This window comes from Oratosquilla oratoria, chromosome 12 (genome assembly GCF_046742065.1).
Source record: "Oratosquilla oratoria isolate Oo_2021 chromosome 12, ASM4674206v1, whole genome shotgun sequence".
NCBI classification, from domain to species: Eukaryota; Metazoa; Arthropoda; class Malacostraca; order Stomatopoda; family Squillidae; genus Oratosquilla; species Oratosquilla oratoria.
In genome coordinates, this window is record NC_134788.1 from 70,552,550 (window position 1) to 70,569,192 (window position 16,643).

The following is a 16,643-nucleotide window of genomic DNA, read 5'->3' on the forward strand; positions in this document are numbered from 1 at the left end:
TACCTAAATCTTAAAAAAAAAAAAATGTATTCAAGTCTATAAAAAAAACTGTACTCAAGTCTGTAAAAAACCTGTACTGAAATCTGAAGAAGAAAAAAAAACCCTAGTCTACAAAAAAAAAAAAAAAAAAAAATCCTAGTCTTTAAAACCGTCCTCAAGTCTATATATATATATATATATATATAAATATATATATATATATATATATATATATATATATATACATATATATATATATATATACTGTCCTGAATTCTGTAAAACTCCTCAAGACTAAAACTTTTCCTGAAATCTTTCAAATTTCCTCTCTTCAAGTCTGTCACACATGTCCTGAAGGCTGCCAAATTGTCCTGAAGTCTATTTCAAAAACAGTCCTCAAGTCTATCCAAAAAAAATCCTGAATTCTGTAAAACTGTCCTCTAGTCCATTAAAAATTTTCTGAAATCTTTAACTTTTCTCTTGAAGTCTGTCAAAATGTCCTGAAGGCTGCCAAATTGTCCTGAAGTATATTTAAAAATCCTGAAGTCTACACAAACGTTCCTGAAAAGTCAAATTCGTCCTGAGAGTCTGAAAATTGCCCTCTTTGGTAGTCGTTCCTGACATCTGGAACACAAACACCTGAAGGCTCCTGAAGGCTGAACCCCCCACCCCCACTCCTGAGGCCTGAAATCCCTCCCCCCTGCACCTCAAGTCTGAAAAACTCGCTCGTCAAGTGTGAACCCTCCCCCCGCTCCTGAAGTCTGAAGAAGACCCGCTCCTTAAATATAAAACAACCCCACTCCTGAAGTATGTAACCCTCAATCTAAGTCTGCAACACCCCACACACACTCCTGAAGTCTGAAACCCCTCCCCCACTCCTGAAGTCTGAACCCACCCACGCCAGCTCCTGAAGACTGGTAACAACCCCCCCCGCGCTCCTGAAGTATGAACCCCCCCCCGCTCCTGAAGTCTGGTAACATACACACCCGGCTCCTGAAGTCTGGTAACACCCACACCCACCCAGCTCCTGAAGTCTGGTAACACACACACACACCCAGCTCCTGAAGTCTGGGAAACCTCCCACTCCTACCGCTCCTTAAATCAGAAACGCCCCAGCGCTCCTGAAATATGAAACGCCCCTCTCCTGAGGTCTAAACCCCTCCCCACTCCTAAAGTCTGAAATCCCCATCCTGAAGTTTGGAAAAGCCCCGCTCCTTAAATATGAAACCCCCTACCGCTCCTGAGGTATGTAACCCTCCATTCATAAAGTATGAACCCTCCCCCCCTGCTCCTAAAGTCTGAAAACCTCCGCTCCTTGAGTATCAACCTCCCTCTCCTGAAGTCTGACACCCCTCACCCAATCCTGAAGTCTGAAAACACCCGCTCCTGAAGCCTTAAAAACACGATTCTCAGAAACTCCCCCGCCCCTGAAGTGAGCCCCCCGCCCCCCGATGCATGGAGAGAGAAAAAAAAAATGTTCCATAAATCTGAAACCCCCACCGCTCATGAAGTCTAAAACAACACCCTCCTGAAGTCTGAAACCCCCCCCCTCCCCGGTCCTCAAGTCTTAACCTCTCAACTCCTTATGTCTCAATCTATGCCACTCCTGAAGTCAGAAAACCCTCCCTCCACTCCTGAACTCTGAAACCCCTACCCTGCTCCTCAAGTCTTTATAAAAAAAAAAGCTCCTGAAGTATGAAAAAAACGCTCCTGAAGTATGAAAACTCCGCTCCTTGAGGGAGTACGCGACACCTTGGGTGGGGGGGGGGGTGAATTTTGTCAAGATTTACCATTTTTCAAAACAGCGTTCAAAATGTTCGTGTACCATTTAGAAATGAATCCCGACTAATCATACCATTTTCCAGCCGCGTGCAATTGAAAGGTCTTGAATAAGGTTTAAAGGGACAGCAGGGTTAAAGGCGCAACCCACACTCCAAGGAGGCGTGCCACTTAGGACCTTCAGGCGCACCGAACATTGAAATTGCATTGAATTTACGCTCGCCCAATGCTTCAACGGCCAGTACATGGGTGCAGGAGAAGGGAGGAACGTGGAGGGAGGGACAAGTCTTGCCAACTTGGAGCGCAGCTAGGCGTCACTTTCCTCCTAGCTCCCAAAAAGAAACTATCCATGTCTCATGAGCTCTCCTTGCAATCTATTACCTTAGCTAGTACATATTACTCTTTAGTACAGTCATCATGGGTAGTAAAAAGAACAATGACAAAAAAGCACCAGTTCAAGATGGCAAGCAGTCAAAGACGACTAGCCAAGACCTCACCACCTCACTCCACCACCGCCCTCACCTGCACCTATCTCGACACTAGGTGCTGGCTGGCTGCTAGGTCTACACTATCCAGCACTTCATTCATCTCTAATACAGCAAGAAAATTACATATCACTTCTCAAATTGTACACAGAGGAGATAAGAATCAACGTCAATTCATCATTGTGGAGAAGAGCACTTTTTTGTACCACTGGAATCTCATCAGGAAAGAGAAGGCGCCCACTGACTGCTGCTTAAAATAAACCTCCTTCCAATCATTGACATACCCTCAAGACCCCCAGCAGTCAATGAGGTTTCGTATCAACACACCGACAAAGGTGCAAAAAAGCGTATTATATGATGATGTCGTCTGTCCGTCGTCACTACTGTAATATACTTATACTTTACTTTTTGAGTACTTAAAGTCCTTATAATTCCAATTCATATGGTTAAAAACCAAACAGTTAAAAACAATAGTTAAAAACCAAACAAGTTAAGGGGACCCCCGCCCTTAGATTTAAGAAAAATTCGATTTTTTTTTTATTGCATAAATACATGGTAGGGATCTTGCTCTAGATGCCGGTAAAGTGTTTTTATCGTACCGCCATTTTTAAAGGGTTTAAAGGGCCTACCCTCCCTCCCCCCGGCAGCCACATGCTGCGCACGACCATTGTTTAATACGTTTTGACCATATTTTACCCAATTTTTTTGCGTTTGATACACTCATAAAGTTTTCTCTTACGTCCGGGATGCACGTGAGTATGTGGTGTAAGGAAGTTCAGCCTGCACGACTGGCAGTGGCCTGAGTCATACAAAGTAAAGGACATGTACACATTAGCTTGCCGCATTCACTAATTTGCCGTGTGAAATTCGCATATATTTTTCAGTGAAGAGATATTTGAAGATATTAGCCATGCCTAAGCTATCCAAACAAAAGGCACACTTGCAGAAGATAAGAAAGTCTACATTAGCAACTCAAGGGGAGAAAGAAAGAACCCCAGCATCAACTTTGTTATCACCACCTCCGCCACCACCACTAGTACTCCCTCCAGCAGCTCTCTCCCTTCCATCTACATCCACATCCTCAGCACCTGATCCTCTGTCCTCTACACCTATATCAGACAAGTTGTCTACGCAAACAACTGTTTGCTAACAAGTGGCTACAAGGATGCCTCCTTGTTGCAACACCTTGGGTTTAGAGTCTCAAACCTCACAGTGATGTCCCTGATGCAGCAAGAGCCTGTTCCAACACCAGAAAGGAAACCCAAGAAAAGAAAGAGAGCTGAATCCCAGCAATCAGACTACCTTGCTGGGTCATTCTAGACCAAGAACTCAAACTTTGCGACAAAGAGTGAGGTGGCGGCTTATGAGACCCTCACTTTGAGTGAATAATATCCTACACTGTAGGAGGGTACAAAGTGCCTGAGTTACTTGAAAGATGCAAAATCATCATGAAAATACAATGGAACCTGTTTTCAATGGGTCTTAGGAGGTCCAATGTAAAATCTAGTCAAACTAAGGGAAAAAAAAAAAAAAACTTTAACACTCGTTTCTGAAAAATTTAAGTTTTTGATACACAAAGTCTATCTCCTCCCTCAATTTTCAACCAATTTTTGCATATGAGGTCTCTATCAATAGCTAGATAAATTACAAAAAATGAAATAGAGAGTTTTTTTGCATATGTTAAATAGAATCTTTTTAATAACGTGTCAAAGTAAAAATTTTGCGTTTCTTTTTTGATATTTAAAAAAAAAAAAAAAAAATCCCTCGGCGTTAAACAAAGATATTAAAAAAAAACTTTCTATTTTTTTTCTTTATATATGTAGAAGATTCTTTTGCTGTAAAATGGAAGACATCGAATATAAATTGTAAGAGGAGATAGGATTTGAAAGAAGCCCAAAAATATGGTATGTTTTACGTTTTTCATTAAAAAATAAAAACTACTGGTCAGATATGAATAAAACTCAAGCTGTGAAGGTTTCCTCAGACCTAGATATCACACAGAAAAAAATCAGCAAGATCCTTCAGAAAAAAATATTTTGGGCGGGGGGGTCCCCTTAAGTGAGTATGTAGGCCTACCGCTAAGGTCTCGGTAAATTTTTACCATTAAGCGTTGCCGGTAAAATATTTACCGTTAAGACTATCCCACACCATGTTAACTAGTTCTCATTTAAAACCGTTTTTCGGGACTTTCTTTAATTCCTAAAAAAAAAAAAAAAAAAAAAAAAAAAAAAATAATAATAATAATAATAATAAATAACCATAATAATAATAACAATCATAATAATAATAATGATAATAATAATAATGGTAATTAATGTTAATGTTAATTAATGTTAACCAGCATACGAAACTATATTAATTGTGAAAGTTGCATCGAAAAACTCTGCGTGTCGCTAAACGGAAAAGACCCATATATATATATATATATATATATATATATATATATATATATATATATATATATATATATATACTGTATATATATATATATACTTTATATATATATATATATATATATATATATATATACATATATACATATACACATAAATATATGTATCTGCATATACTTTTTTTCCTTTATATTTTGCCTGCAGCAATGGTAGGCATGTGGGGTGGGTTGGTGCTTCCCTCGCCCGTTGGTGATGCTGCAGGAGGCAGGATTTTTTTTTTTTTTTTTTTTTTTTTATCGTGACGTTACAAAACTTGAGTTGTGACTTCACACCATAGAAGGATGAAATTTCTTTAAAGATTTAAGTCATAAAGGCGACTCGAACTTGGGACGTCACTTTTTAATCGGTAAAGTACCGGTAATCCCGGTAACGGCATTTTTACCGTTAAATCCGGTACTGAAATTAGTGGTATTTGCCCAGCACTACTGACCAGTACACAAATGGGTGATCTTACAGGGCAACAACTCTCAATCGCAAAACAACATCGTTTTGTCTTAGTGCTCAAGATAGGGCCTCTTGTGCTTTCGGGGTGGGGGGGCGGGCGGCAAGCGTGGAGGGAGGGACGTGGAGAGGATGGGGGGAAGAGTGGAATTAAAATTGTGAATGTGGCAGCGTTTCTATTACGAGTCAAATCAGCTTGTGTGTCTTGCCCGCTTCTGCCCTGCCTCATCTCGCGTTGTTGTCCTTTCTGTCTGTCTGTCTGGATTCTTCTTTTTCTTTCGATTTTAAACCGATACGTCACTGATGTGCAGACACAAGGTAGGACTCACAGTTTCGCTTACCAATTATGTGCATTACTTCCTCGGTTTCAACTCCTCCTCCTCCTCCCAATGGCGGATCCTGGGGAAAATATATATAATATATATATATATATATATATATATATATATATATATATATATATATATATATATAATATATATATATATATATATATATATATGGGGGGGGCTGAACTATGTATGAGTGGGAAGCAAGCGATAGTGAGCAAAGCGACTCGAATCAGCTGGGGGATTTGAAATGTGAACAATATTAGAAGCATTTTGAAGCCATTTTCAAAGGTATATTGAGGAAATGGTCAATGAATTAGATTGCAATGGCAAAAACCTTTACACCCAGGCACAAACATGGCTCTTCCTGAAAAGCAGACTACAAGTTGTATGGCGGCAAAAAATAAAACAAAATAAGATAAAATAAATAAATATAAACAAAAACTGTTATGAAAGTGTTAACCGCATTTCATATACTGTAACATTGGTGATGATAGTTCACACAAACATCAATCAGCATTCATTGGCATCGTGACGCCATCGGACGACGCTCTGAATCTAACTGAAACCGACGAAAGCCAATTTATTGCGCTCCAACACCAACATGACGCCGCTGTCGTATGACTACTTACAGGTCCGGTTCGGCCTTCGGACAGCGTCAATTATGTCCGAAATACGTTAGATATATATACATCAAAAGGAGGGTCGGTTTAAAAAGAAAACAGAGCATATAGTTCCCTGACAATGAGATGTAACAGGTATTTTTTTTTTTGGGGGGGGGATAGGGGGGCTTCAGACTCCCCACCCCACCCCACCCACCCGGATCCGCCAGTGTCTCCTCCTTCCCCGCCCTCTCTGCTTCTCCCCCCCGCCCGTCTTCCCCTTCCTTCCTTCCACCCTTCCAAACGCCCATCTTCCTTATTTACCCATTTCTTCCCTTCCTCCTTTCCCTCTTCTCCTCCTCTTCCTCTTGCCCCTCCTCGTTCTATTAAAGCTCGTTCCTGCCATACTTCTTCTTACCATCCTTCCTTCCTGGTACTCTCCTCGATGTGAAGTCGTGTATTAATTAACAGCAATTAGGTCTTCGTAAACGGCTAAACTGAAGCGACGAGTGTTCTAACTCCGTATTTTTTCATTATGAAATTTTATTGTACTTCTTTTTTCTATATCATGATTTATAAAGAAGATATTAATCCTGCATCCAAAAATATTAATTGAAGAGATGGGTTAAGAATTTCTCTCCTTTTCCGGGGTCCAATTTCCGCTATAGAAAATGGAGTCCGGGGTCCACTTTCCACTATAAAATATGGACCCCCGGGGTCCACTTTCCGCTATAGCAAAATGGACTCCGGGGTCCACTTTCCACTAAAGAATGTGGACCCCCGGGGTCCATTTTCCGCTATAGAAAATGGACTCCGGGGTCCACTCTCCACTATAAAATATGGACCCCCGAGGTCCACTTTCCACTATAGAATACGGACCCCCACGGTGTCCACTTTCCCCTACAGAAAATGGACCCCGGGTTCAATTTCCACTTTAGAAAATGGACCCAGGAGTCCATTTTCCGCTATAGAAAAGCACCCCGGGGTCCACTTTCCACTATAGAAAATGGACCCCCCGCGTCCGCTTTCCGCTATAGAAAATGGACCCTGTGTCGAGTTCCTGGGGGTGGGTGGGTGGGGGGGGGTCTATATTTCATTTTATATCGCCATGTGAATCTGACCAGCTAAGGGAAGGCCCTTTGCGTTCTGTAGCTACACTCATTACTGGACAAATTAACCTGGTGCAACTGTAATACGTTTACTTTCCAGTAATACAAAAGATAAAACCGAGAACAAGAGTCGCCTCATGTCACCAAAAATCGTCAAGACACTGTGCACAGCCGCATTACTGAGTTCATTTGTCCTCGGCCGACAATGCACCCACTCCAAATTAATTAGGCAAGGCTGAATCGGTAATGGGGAAGTCTCGTCGTCGCTTAAACGAGGTCAGAATAAGACTGGAGCACAGTTGGGAGCAAGTGTGCAGAAAATCACAAGGCCTCCTCCCCTTAAAAATAAATAAGTAAATAAATCTAGGGCTCAAATGCTGAATAATTACGAGGCGTGCGATTTTTTCTTTTTTCTTTTTTTTTTTAAGAAAAATTGATAAATGATTGTTAACGAGCACACGAGTGGCATTCCAATATAAGGATGAGATGATCAAAATAAATAAGATGAAATGAATAATCGAAAAACTTATTCGTCTCTCATCAGGGTATGCTGCTGCTGCAGTGTCATCTAAAAATAAAGATAAATAAATCAATAGAATAAATAAACAAAATAAAAAAAGAAGGAAAACAGAATAAATTATTAGATAAAAACTAAATGAATAAAAATATACTAATAAAATCAGCACTAATAATAATAATAATAATCTATCTGTATGTATATAAGAGAGCGATGACGTCATGGGAACGAAGTCTATTGATTGGCTACGAGCGAAGCAAAGTCACCCAAAGGCCCCCGGATGCGGAAAAATAATTACCTTTAGTATTGGCCATTTGGTACCCCGAAGGGTAATAAGACCACATACCAAGGTTGGACGCTGTAGTGGTTAATAGTGTGAAGGTTGCAGCCCCTCCTAAGCACCGAGAGGTCAGCAGGAAAAGTTGTACTTGTAGAGGTCTTCTCTAGTAGACAATTCTTTCACGATTTTACTTTTAAAAGATTCTACGGTTTTGCACTGGATGAACACGACATGATATCACGTCGTTTCAGCGCGTCCGACATGACGTCATGTTGCAAAGGAATCGAAGTAGTTTAATTCAACTAAGCAAAACAAAGCATTAACTCTAGAACTTCTTAGTACCTGAATAAACCTACTGGAATTGTCTTTCACTCAAGTGGAAAACTCTAGAAACAATAACGGAAGTGCCCGATGATGATAATCACGATCTATGCAAATGTTGATGAATGAAAGTGATTCGTCGGTCTGTAATCAGCACCGATCAAGTACGTTCGCCAACTTTCTATTATTCCACTATTTGATTTTTTGATTGCTATGGAAGAAAACGGAAGTGTAATTAAATGCAAGGAGACTGGCTCCACAGCTGAGACGCGAGCCAGGCAAACCGAAGAGCACAGGGAAGAGCAACGTGGGAGAAACGCCGAAAGACGCCGCGAGCTCCGCCTTGCGCAGTCGCAGAGGCGTCGAGGACAGACGTCGTCGGAAGACGCAATTCGACGTCACAGTGCAGCGAGGGAACAGGTGTCTCGAGAACAGCGCGAGAAGATGCAGCGACGGGACGCAGCACATGATATCTACAGGTTGTTGCTGACGTTGCACGTCATGGTTCCGCCAGAGTCTTAGAGAGGACACTTGGTCCTCACCGGACACTTGGGCAGCGCTGGACTTTTGACCTCCAACGGACATTTGCACCACAGTGACAAATTCCTCCGTCACCTCACACTTGCAATGTGACCTCCCCCCGCGTCTTATGTTGTGACCTCACCCAGAGCTTTCTTTCAATGTATATTATGTCTTATACTTTCTGTTTCTGTTACATTGAAAATGCTAACTGCGTTGAGCGAAACGTCTGTATACTCTTACTCAACAATAGTTCCTAATGTCTACTGGAAATTTATTATTCCGTCTGTCCTGTGAAAACCAGAAATCTACGTTCAGAAGACTTGAAAGTCTACTCAAGAAGCTTTGTAGCGCAGAATGCGCAGTTGTTATTAACAAAACATGTATACCGTATATAATGATTGATTCATTGAGTCAACTGCGCTAATAACTTTGACTCTCTTGAGAGTCAGGTTCTTCAGTCTTATGACTTGTCTTTTTGTTCTCATTGTTCAAAGTTTGAGCATAGTTACTCATTATTTTATCATCACAGAATGAAGGTGTAAAAACAGGAGCTGATGAATGCCAGCTATTATGATGTCTATCTAGATGGTCTTGTTGAAGATCTGGCGAAGAATAATTGGTGCTGACTGACCTTTGCTCCTAATACAGGGTGAGGTCACTGGGAGAAGTAGGAGAGGCCACCAGTCTCGGGTAGAATACTGAATTCTTACTGGCCGCCGCCGCTGGGTCTTACTTCTGGTGATCCATAGTGAGCGGTGGAAGCTCTGGGCTTGGCCTCTAGTTCATGGTCTTACAGGCAGGAAGTTGTTGCTGAAGTGCGTAAGTGTTCCTGGGGCCGCTGAGGGGCGCGATGCTTCCGAGGGGGTTCAAGGGCATCGTGCTCCCGGTGACGCTGAAGGGCGGCATGGTGGTCCCAAGGGCGGGGCTCAAGGGAGAATGAGGTCTGCAGCTTGATGGACATTGGTGTTGGGATTACATAGACACAGCTTCATCAATTCGCAATCTTATAAAAGACGCCTCTCTGTGGAGGAGTATAGTGGTATTTTCGAGGAGTTTATTATGGGAGGTTCATTTCTTGGTGGCCAATGAAGTGCTGGAAAATGAATCCTTGGTTTCGGTGGTACTGGAGGCGTCTTCTAAGCGTAGTGGAGGTTCTACCAACGTAATAGATGGAGCCGTCACAACGGCTCTCCTGGCATGAAAGCTTGTAGATGACATCGGTAGAGGCTTCCATCGGGATCTTCGGTGTAGTGTTGTTCCTCATTATCAGGGACCTGGTCAGGTTTGGCTTGCAAAAAATCCTCGCATCAATGGTAGTGTCTCCTTTTTTCATGATGCCCTTAATGACGCCACACTCTTCCCTAGACTTGTCGTGGAAATTATTTTGATGGGAGATGGTTATCTCGTGGTTAGTAGGGTTCGGGGTCAGAGGTGGTGTGCCATATTGATCTAGTTGCTGTTTGAGGACGCCCCTCCCTCAGCGCCCCCAGGAACACCACGGAGGAGCCTTTGTCTTGTAATCTTGTGGCGGGTAATCGAAACAAAGATAATGGTCGCATTTGTGGGTGACCGCTTGAGGTCAACCCTCTTCATTTACTTTTGCGGGTGATGAGGTGAGGTCTAGAGGGAGGGGAGAAGAGTCGAAGAAGGAAGATGGCCACTTGCAGAGTGATGGACGCTACAAATCTGACAATTCATATGCAGATAACTTTCCTGATGATGACTCATAGTTCATGAAAATGGCCAAAATTATTCAGCTGCAGTATATGTTCGTTTCGAAAGTGATTGCAACCGTATAGATAGTTATTCTATGCGATTGAACGCCACTGGACGCATTTTAGGATGACCCCACCACCAACTTCAGCTGATGCCGGGCCCTGCTTTGACTTGCTGCATTGCTTCGGGCCCACGAAGTGGACGGGATCAGTGATGGCCCTTCCTCCTCAAGGAGCTAAGATAAAAGAGAAAACCAATGTTCTTTTTTTTTGTGTGTGAGATATGTAGGGAAAGAGAGAGAGCTAGAGAGTATGTATAGTGTCAGCGTATCTATCTATTCATGTCTAAATCTTCTAGCCAGCTACTACTGTTAATGTCGCCCTTACACCCTCTAATGGTGAGCAGTGTACCAAGGAGGAAATATATACATATATATATATATATATATATATATATATATATATATATATATACATATTTCAAAAAAGGTACCCCAAAATGAAAATAATGTATACAGTTAGTTCTAAAAAGTATCCAAAGAGTATCCTAATATTATATTCAGAAAATATTTTACATGAACGTTAATTTTTGGATATGATCATTTGTATTATTAGATTTTTCTCATACCTGAGCCCACAATGTTCCCAGATCGTACATTTGGCAGCCAGACCTTAGCGCTGACTGACAGACCGGCAGTGGGAACACGGAAACACAGGTGTATTTAAATGTACATATTTTATGACCGCAAGAAAAAATAAAGACTATACAATGCAAAACAAAGATTCAATTGCTCCAGACACCTGTCCAGTTCACGTTTTCGTCTTCCCGCACACACCTTGGGCAGAATTGATCACATTGATGCTTGCCTGCCATCCATAGCCTTGAATAGCACCCCCATTTCCTTTGCTTCGTAAGAGACCCGCTATCGACGAGTCTTGTCTTCAGTCGGCTTCACCACGCTATGTAGTGCCGTGAGTACAACCGGTTTCGTTTCCTCCCCCGAGAGGGGGCGGGGGGAGGAAGAAGAACACCTTGATTCAGGCAGTCTCCCCATGCCCAAGAAATGACCGAGAGAATAGAGTTTCTTGTATGGCCAAGAAGAGATCGGTATTTACGACCGCATCCATGTCTGTCCCGTCGAGTGTGGTGCACTTTCTGTCGAGCGAGTGGGTGTCTGTCTGTCTGTCTGGCCGCTCACTAGTCCCAAGTGCCTCCCTCGGCCGTTTTCCACACATCAGACGGCACTCTTCGCCCGAGGACTCGAGTCGCCTGGGACGGTGCGAGTGGCTCTCACCGGACTTTCAATCATTTCCCGACCCCTACGATACACACATACATACATACATACAAACATACATATTCCGCCCTCCTTTGCCCCTCTCGTCACTTTCTCCCTCTTCTTGCCTTCAACCATCCAACTTTGTCAAGTTCTAGACTGTTAGTTCCACTTAGTATTGGTTCTTTTCCTTGACAGGCTTCTTTCTACCTCTCACTTCAATATATTTTTCTGTCTAGGAGAATTAAATTCTTGGGTTTTCTCTATATTTCTTCAGTTAATTCTTATACAGCGTGCTCCAAAAGAACCCCACGAGAGAACGTATCCAGGATCCTACGCGAGCTTTGTAGTGACGCAGTGATTTCTTTAGTCCAGTGATTTTTAACTTTATATCTAAGATCCTCACATAGGGCGCGACCTTACATTCGTGAACCAATTGAATCTTCTCCATCCTTTCACCAGATTCGTTGTTACAAGTCTATATGCGAACTTATGCAACTCGCTCGCTCACTCGCTATACTGTTTTATAAACACCTAACCCATAAAATGTAACACCCGTCTTCTACCCCACTTTCTACCTTTTCTACCAGCCTCTTACACACACACATACATGCATTCATTTGCAGAAAAAACACAAAACACTGGGAAATAAGAAACTTAGTCCAAACGTTTCCGTCTATTTAAGTTATTATTAAGGAATACGTATTTCCTGAAGATGTCTTAAATAGACGAAAACGTTCGGTCTAAGTTTCCTATTTCCCAGTGTTTTTTTTTCTGCAAATTAATTTCACGCGTTCTTGTGAATTACTGCTCATATATATATAACGACTCGGTGGCACAGTTGGTAGAGCGCTGAACTGGGAAGCAGAAGTGCTCCCAGTAGCCAGTTCGAATCCTGCCCAGGGCCGAAATTATTTCGGTATCGCTGTGCCTCGGGTCGTTACTCTGACTCTCGTGGGCGGGGAGTTGGGGGTGTGTGTGTGTGTGCAAGGTCATAGCATTACCCATAGATCGGACCTACGAGCTCTGAGCTCTCTTCCAGGAGGGAAATAGCTGTCGATCACGAGTCCAACACGTGATCCAAAGACCAAGTGAATACATACATTCATACATACATACGCACATACATGCATACATACGCACACACACATGCATGCATACATACGTGCATACATACATACGCATACACAGATGCATACATACATTCATACATACATACGCATACACACATGCATACGTACATACATACATATGTATGGAAAGAGTGGTGTAGGTAAAGTCCAGGAAGGAGCAGAAGTACTTTATTCTCTAACGTTTCGACAGAGTCTTCTTCAGAGAGACAATGGTATAGCAGGCAGATTGAAATACATTGCTTATATACTTACTAAGCGGGTCAGTCATCTCACAGTACTTCTGCTCCTTCCTGGACTTTACTACCTACACCACTCTTTCCATGCATTGGTCTTTTCTCTTGTCGAATACATAAATATGAACATGCATACACATGCATGTACGTACATACACACATACATACATGCATACAATACACACACACACACACCCACACACACACACATATATATATATATATATATATATATATATATATACAGTATATATGCGCGTATACTTAGGCAGGAGGTTCTCCCTCTGGCAAGAAATTGAGGGGTTCTCTCTCTGCCCTGCATGCTTGGCCCACGCTTGCCCTCTCACCGTTTGTCAGAATGTCACCCCCCCCCCTCTTCCCCCCCTTTCCAAGATTGTCTGTTTCAAAAGGTGTGTTCCAAATAATATGCAAATATTACTAAAAATGATTTTACTTTTTCCAAATTAGTATATATACATTTACAATTTTACGTGGACTATATGTAATGAAGTTTTACAAATCAAATGCAAATTTAAAATATTAATGGATATATAAAACTTGAATATTTCTTTTATATTGTTGTTTATTATAAAGAACTATAAGACAGGCCATACTTAAGCTAATACAAAAAAAAAAAAATTTCCTTGCTACGTATTAGGTCTTAACTTAATTTACGTATCATACCTTTCCATTGCTTCTTACTTCTTTAGCACCTCCCAACAAAGTAGATTTCAGCTGCCAACAACGAAAGGCATTCATTCAAAGAAAAATGCAAAAAAAAAGGACATGTTTCTGTAGACACAATATAACATCACCATAGTCGATAATATTCTTACGCGTGGGATATTATCACACGTCGTAACACTACTTTTCTAATCCTAAGATTAACTTGGGTCAGCACAGGTATAATTCCAGCCCAGGTCAGTGACCGGCCAGATAGACCAAAACCTATTCAATTGCTTTCCTTACCCCGTAAAGGAGATGTGGGTCTTTGTAAGTGCATATGGGCCTGGCAGTGAGAAGAGTGTAGAAGAAAGGGAAACCTTTTGGATAGATTTAAATGAGTGCATAGAGGATTTAGGGAGAAATGTCAATGTAATAGTATTGGGAGACCTTAATGCTAGGGTAGGAAATGGTCCAATTGATGGAGTGGTTGAGAAATGTGGAGTTCCAGGAAAGAATTGTAATGGAGAGTTGATGGTGGAAATGTGTATAGAAAGAGAGTTGATGATAGCAAATACAGTGTTTCGGAAGAAAGTCAAGCATAAGTACACATGGGAGAGGGTGGTGGATGAAAGGGTGGTAGATTTAGCAATAATGGTTTATGTAGTGGTAAATAGGATTATGATAGGAAGAGTTAAGGATGTACATGTGCTAAGGGGAGAGGGTGGGGGAATATCAGATCATATTTTGGTGGAAGGTAAGTTGAGAGTGGAGGATAGATGGAGAAAGAGGAAAGGGACAAAAGGTAGGGAGGTTCTCAGAATGAACTCTTTGAATGAAAAGGAAAAGGAGGAGTACAATAAGAAGCCGAAGGAGGAGTAGGAGGGAGTAAAGGATAGAGTAGAGGTAGGTGTGGAGGAGGAATGGGGATGGTTCAAGGAGGGAGTCATAAAGTGTGCAAGGATGGTGTGTGGAACAAGAAGGACAGGGGGAAATAGAAGAAAGGGTAGTGAATGGTAGGATGAGGAAACAAAGAAGGTTGTAGAAGAGAAGAAGCGAGCTTTTACAGATTGGTTACAAAATAGGACGAGGGAGTCATATGAGAGGTACAAAGAAAAGAAAAGAGAAGTAAAGCACAAGGTAAAGGTTGCAAAGAGGAGAGCAGATGTGAAATGGGGTAAGAGTATGACAGAAAATTTTGAAAGTAATAAAAAGATGTTTTGGAAAGAAATTAAGAGAGGAAGAGGAGGCGAATCAAGTAGAGAAGAAAAGGTAAAAGGTGCAGATTGAGAGATGATAATGGAGGAGAAGGCAGTAAGGGGAAGATGGGCAGAATATTTTAGGGAGTTGCTAAATGTGAAGGAGGATAGGGAAGGAAAGATAGCTGCAGTGGGAAATGCTAAGAAAATGAGAGTGATGAGTGAGGAGAATGGAGGAGAAATAAAGAAGGATGAGGTGAAGGCAGTTGTTAAGATGATGAAAGCAGGTAAGGCACCTGGTCTGGATGGATGCCATGCAGAATGTCTGAAAAAGGGAGGTACAGTGATGGTGGACTGGTTGGTGAGGTTATTTAATGTTTGCTGGAGAGAGGGTAGAGTGCCGGAGGACTGGAGGAGTACCTGTATAGTTCCTCTTTACAAGGGAAAAGGGGACAAGTGTGAATGTAGTAGTTTTAGAGGGATTAGCTTGTTAATTGTAGTTGGGAAGGCTTATGGGAGGATCTTGATTGAGAGGATTAGGAGAGGAACAGAAGGAGTAATTGGTGAGGAATAGTATGATTTTAGGACAGGTAGAGGGTGTGTAGATCAGTTCTTTGTGGTAAGACAGATATGTGAGAAAGCTATAGGAAAAGGGAATTATGTTTTTTGGGCTTTTATGGATCTGGAAAAGGCTTATGATAGGGTAGACAGAAAGGCACTGTGGGAGGTTATGCAGATATACGGGATAGGAAGGAAGCTTCTAGGAGCTGTCAAGAGTTTTTATGAGAGTAGTAGAGCTTGTGTCAGGATTGGAAATGGAGAGAGTGAGTGGTTCGAGTTAAAGGTGGGACTTCGTCAAGGATGCGTTATGTCGCCCTGGCTGTTCAACTTATACATGGATGGGGTGGTGCGAGAGGTAAATGCTAGGGTAGTGGGTCAGGGATTGGAGATGGTTAAAGAAAATGGAGAAAAGTGGGAGGTGAGCCAGTTGTTGTTTGCGGACGACACTGCGCTTGTGGCAGGATCGGAGGAGGGATTGAGGAAGTTGGTGGCAGAGTTTGGGAGAGTATGTGATAGAAGAAAGCTAAAGATAAATGTGGGTAAAAGTAAGGTGATGAGATGTACAAGGGGTGAAAGTGGCAGTAGACTGGAAGCGAGCATTAAGGGTGAAAGACTGGAGGAAGTGGATAGTTTTAGATACTTGGGTGCGAATGTGGTAGGAAAAGGTGGAGTGAAGGTGGAGGTAGAATGTAGATTGAGAGAAGCGAGTAAATGCTTTGGTGGATTAAAGAGTGTAATGAGAAATAGACATTTGGGAATGGATGCGAAGAGGAGACTGTATGAAGGAGTGATTGTGCCAACAGCACTGTATGGGGCAGAAACATGGAACATAAGAGAAGAAGAGAGAAGGAGTTTGAATGTGTTTGAGATGAGGTTATCTGAGAAGTATGGTGGGGGTTACTAGGCTAGATAGAGTGAGAAATGTGGAGGTGAGGAGGAAAACAGGGTTGGAAAAGGAGCTGGGAGATAGGGTTGATGAAAGAGTATTAGGATGGTTTGGACACGTGGAAAGAATGAGTGAAGAAAGACTAGTAAATGAGGTATG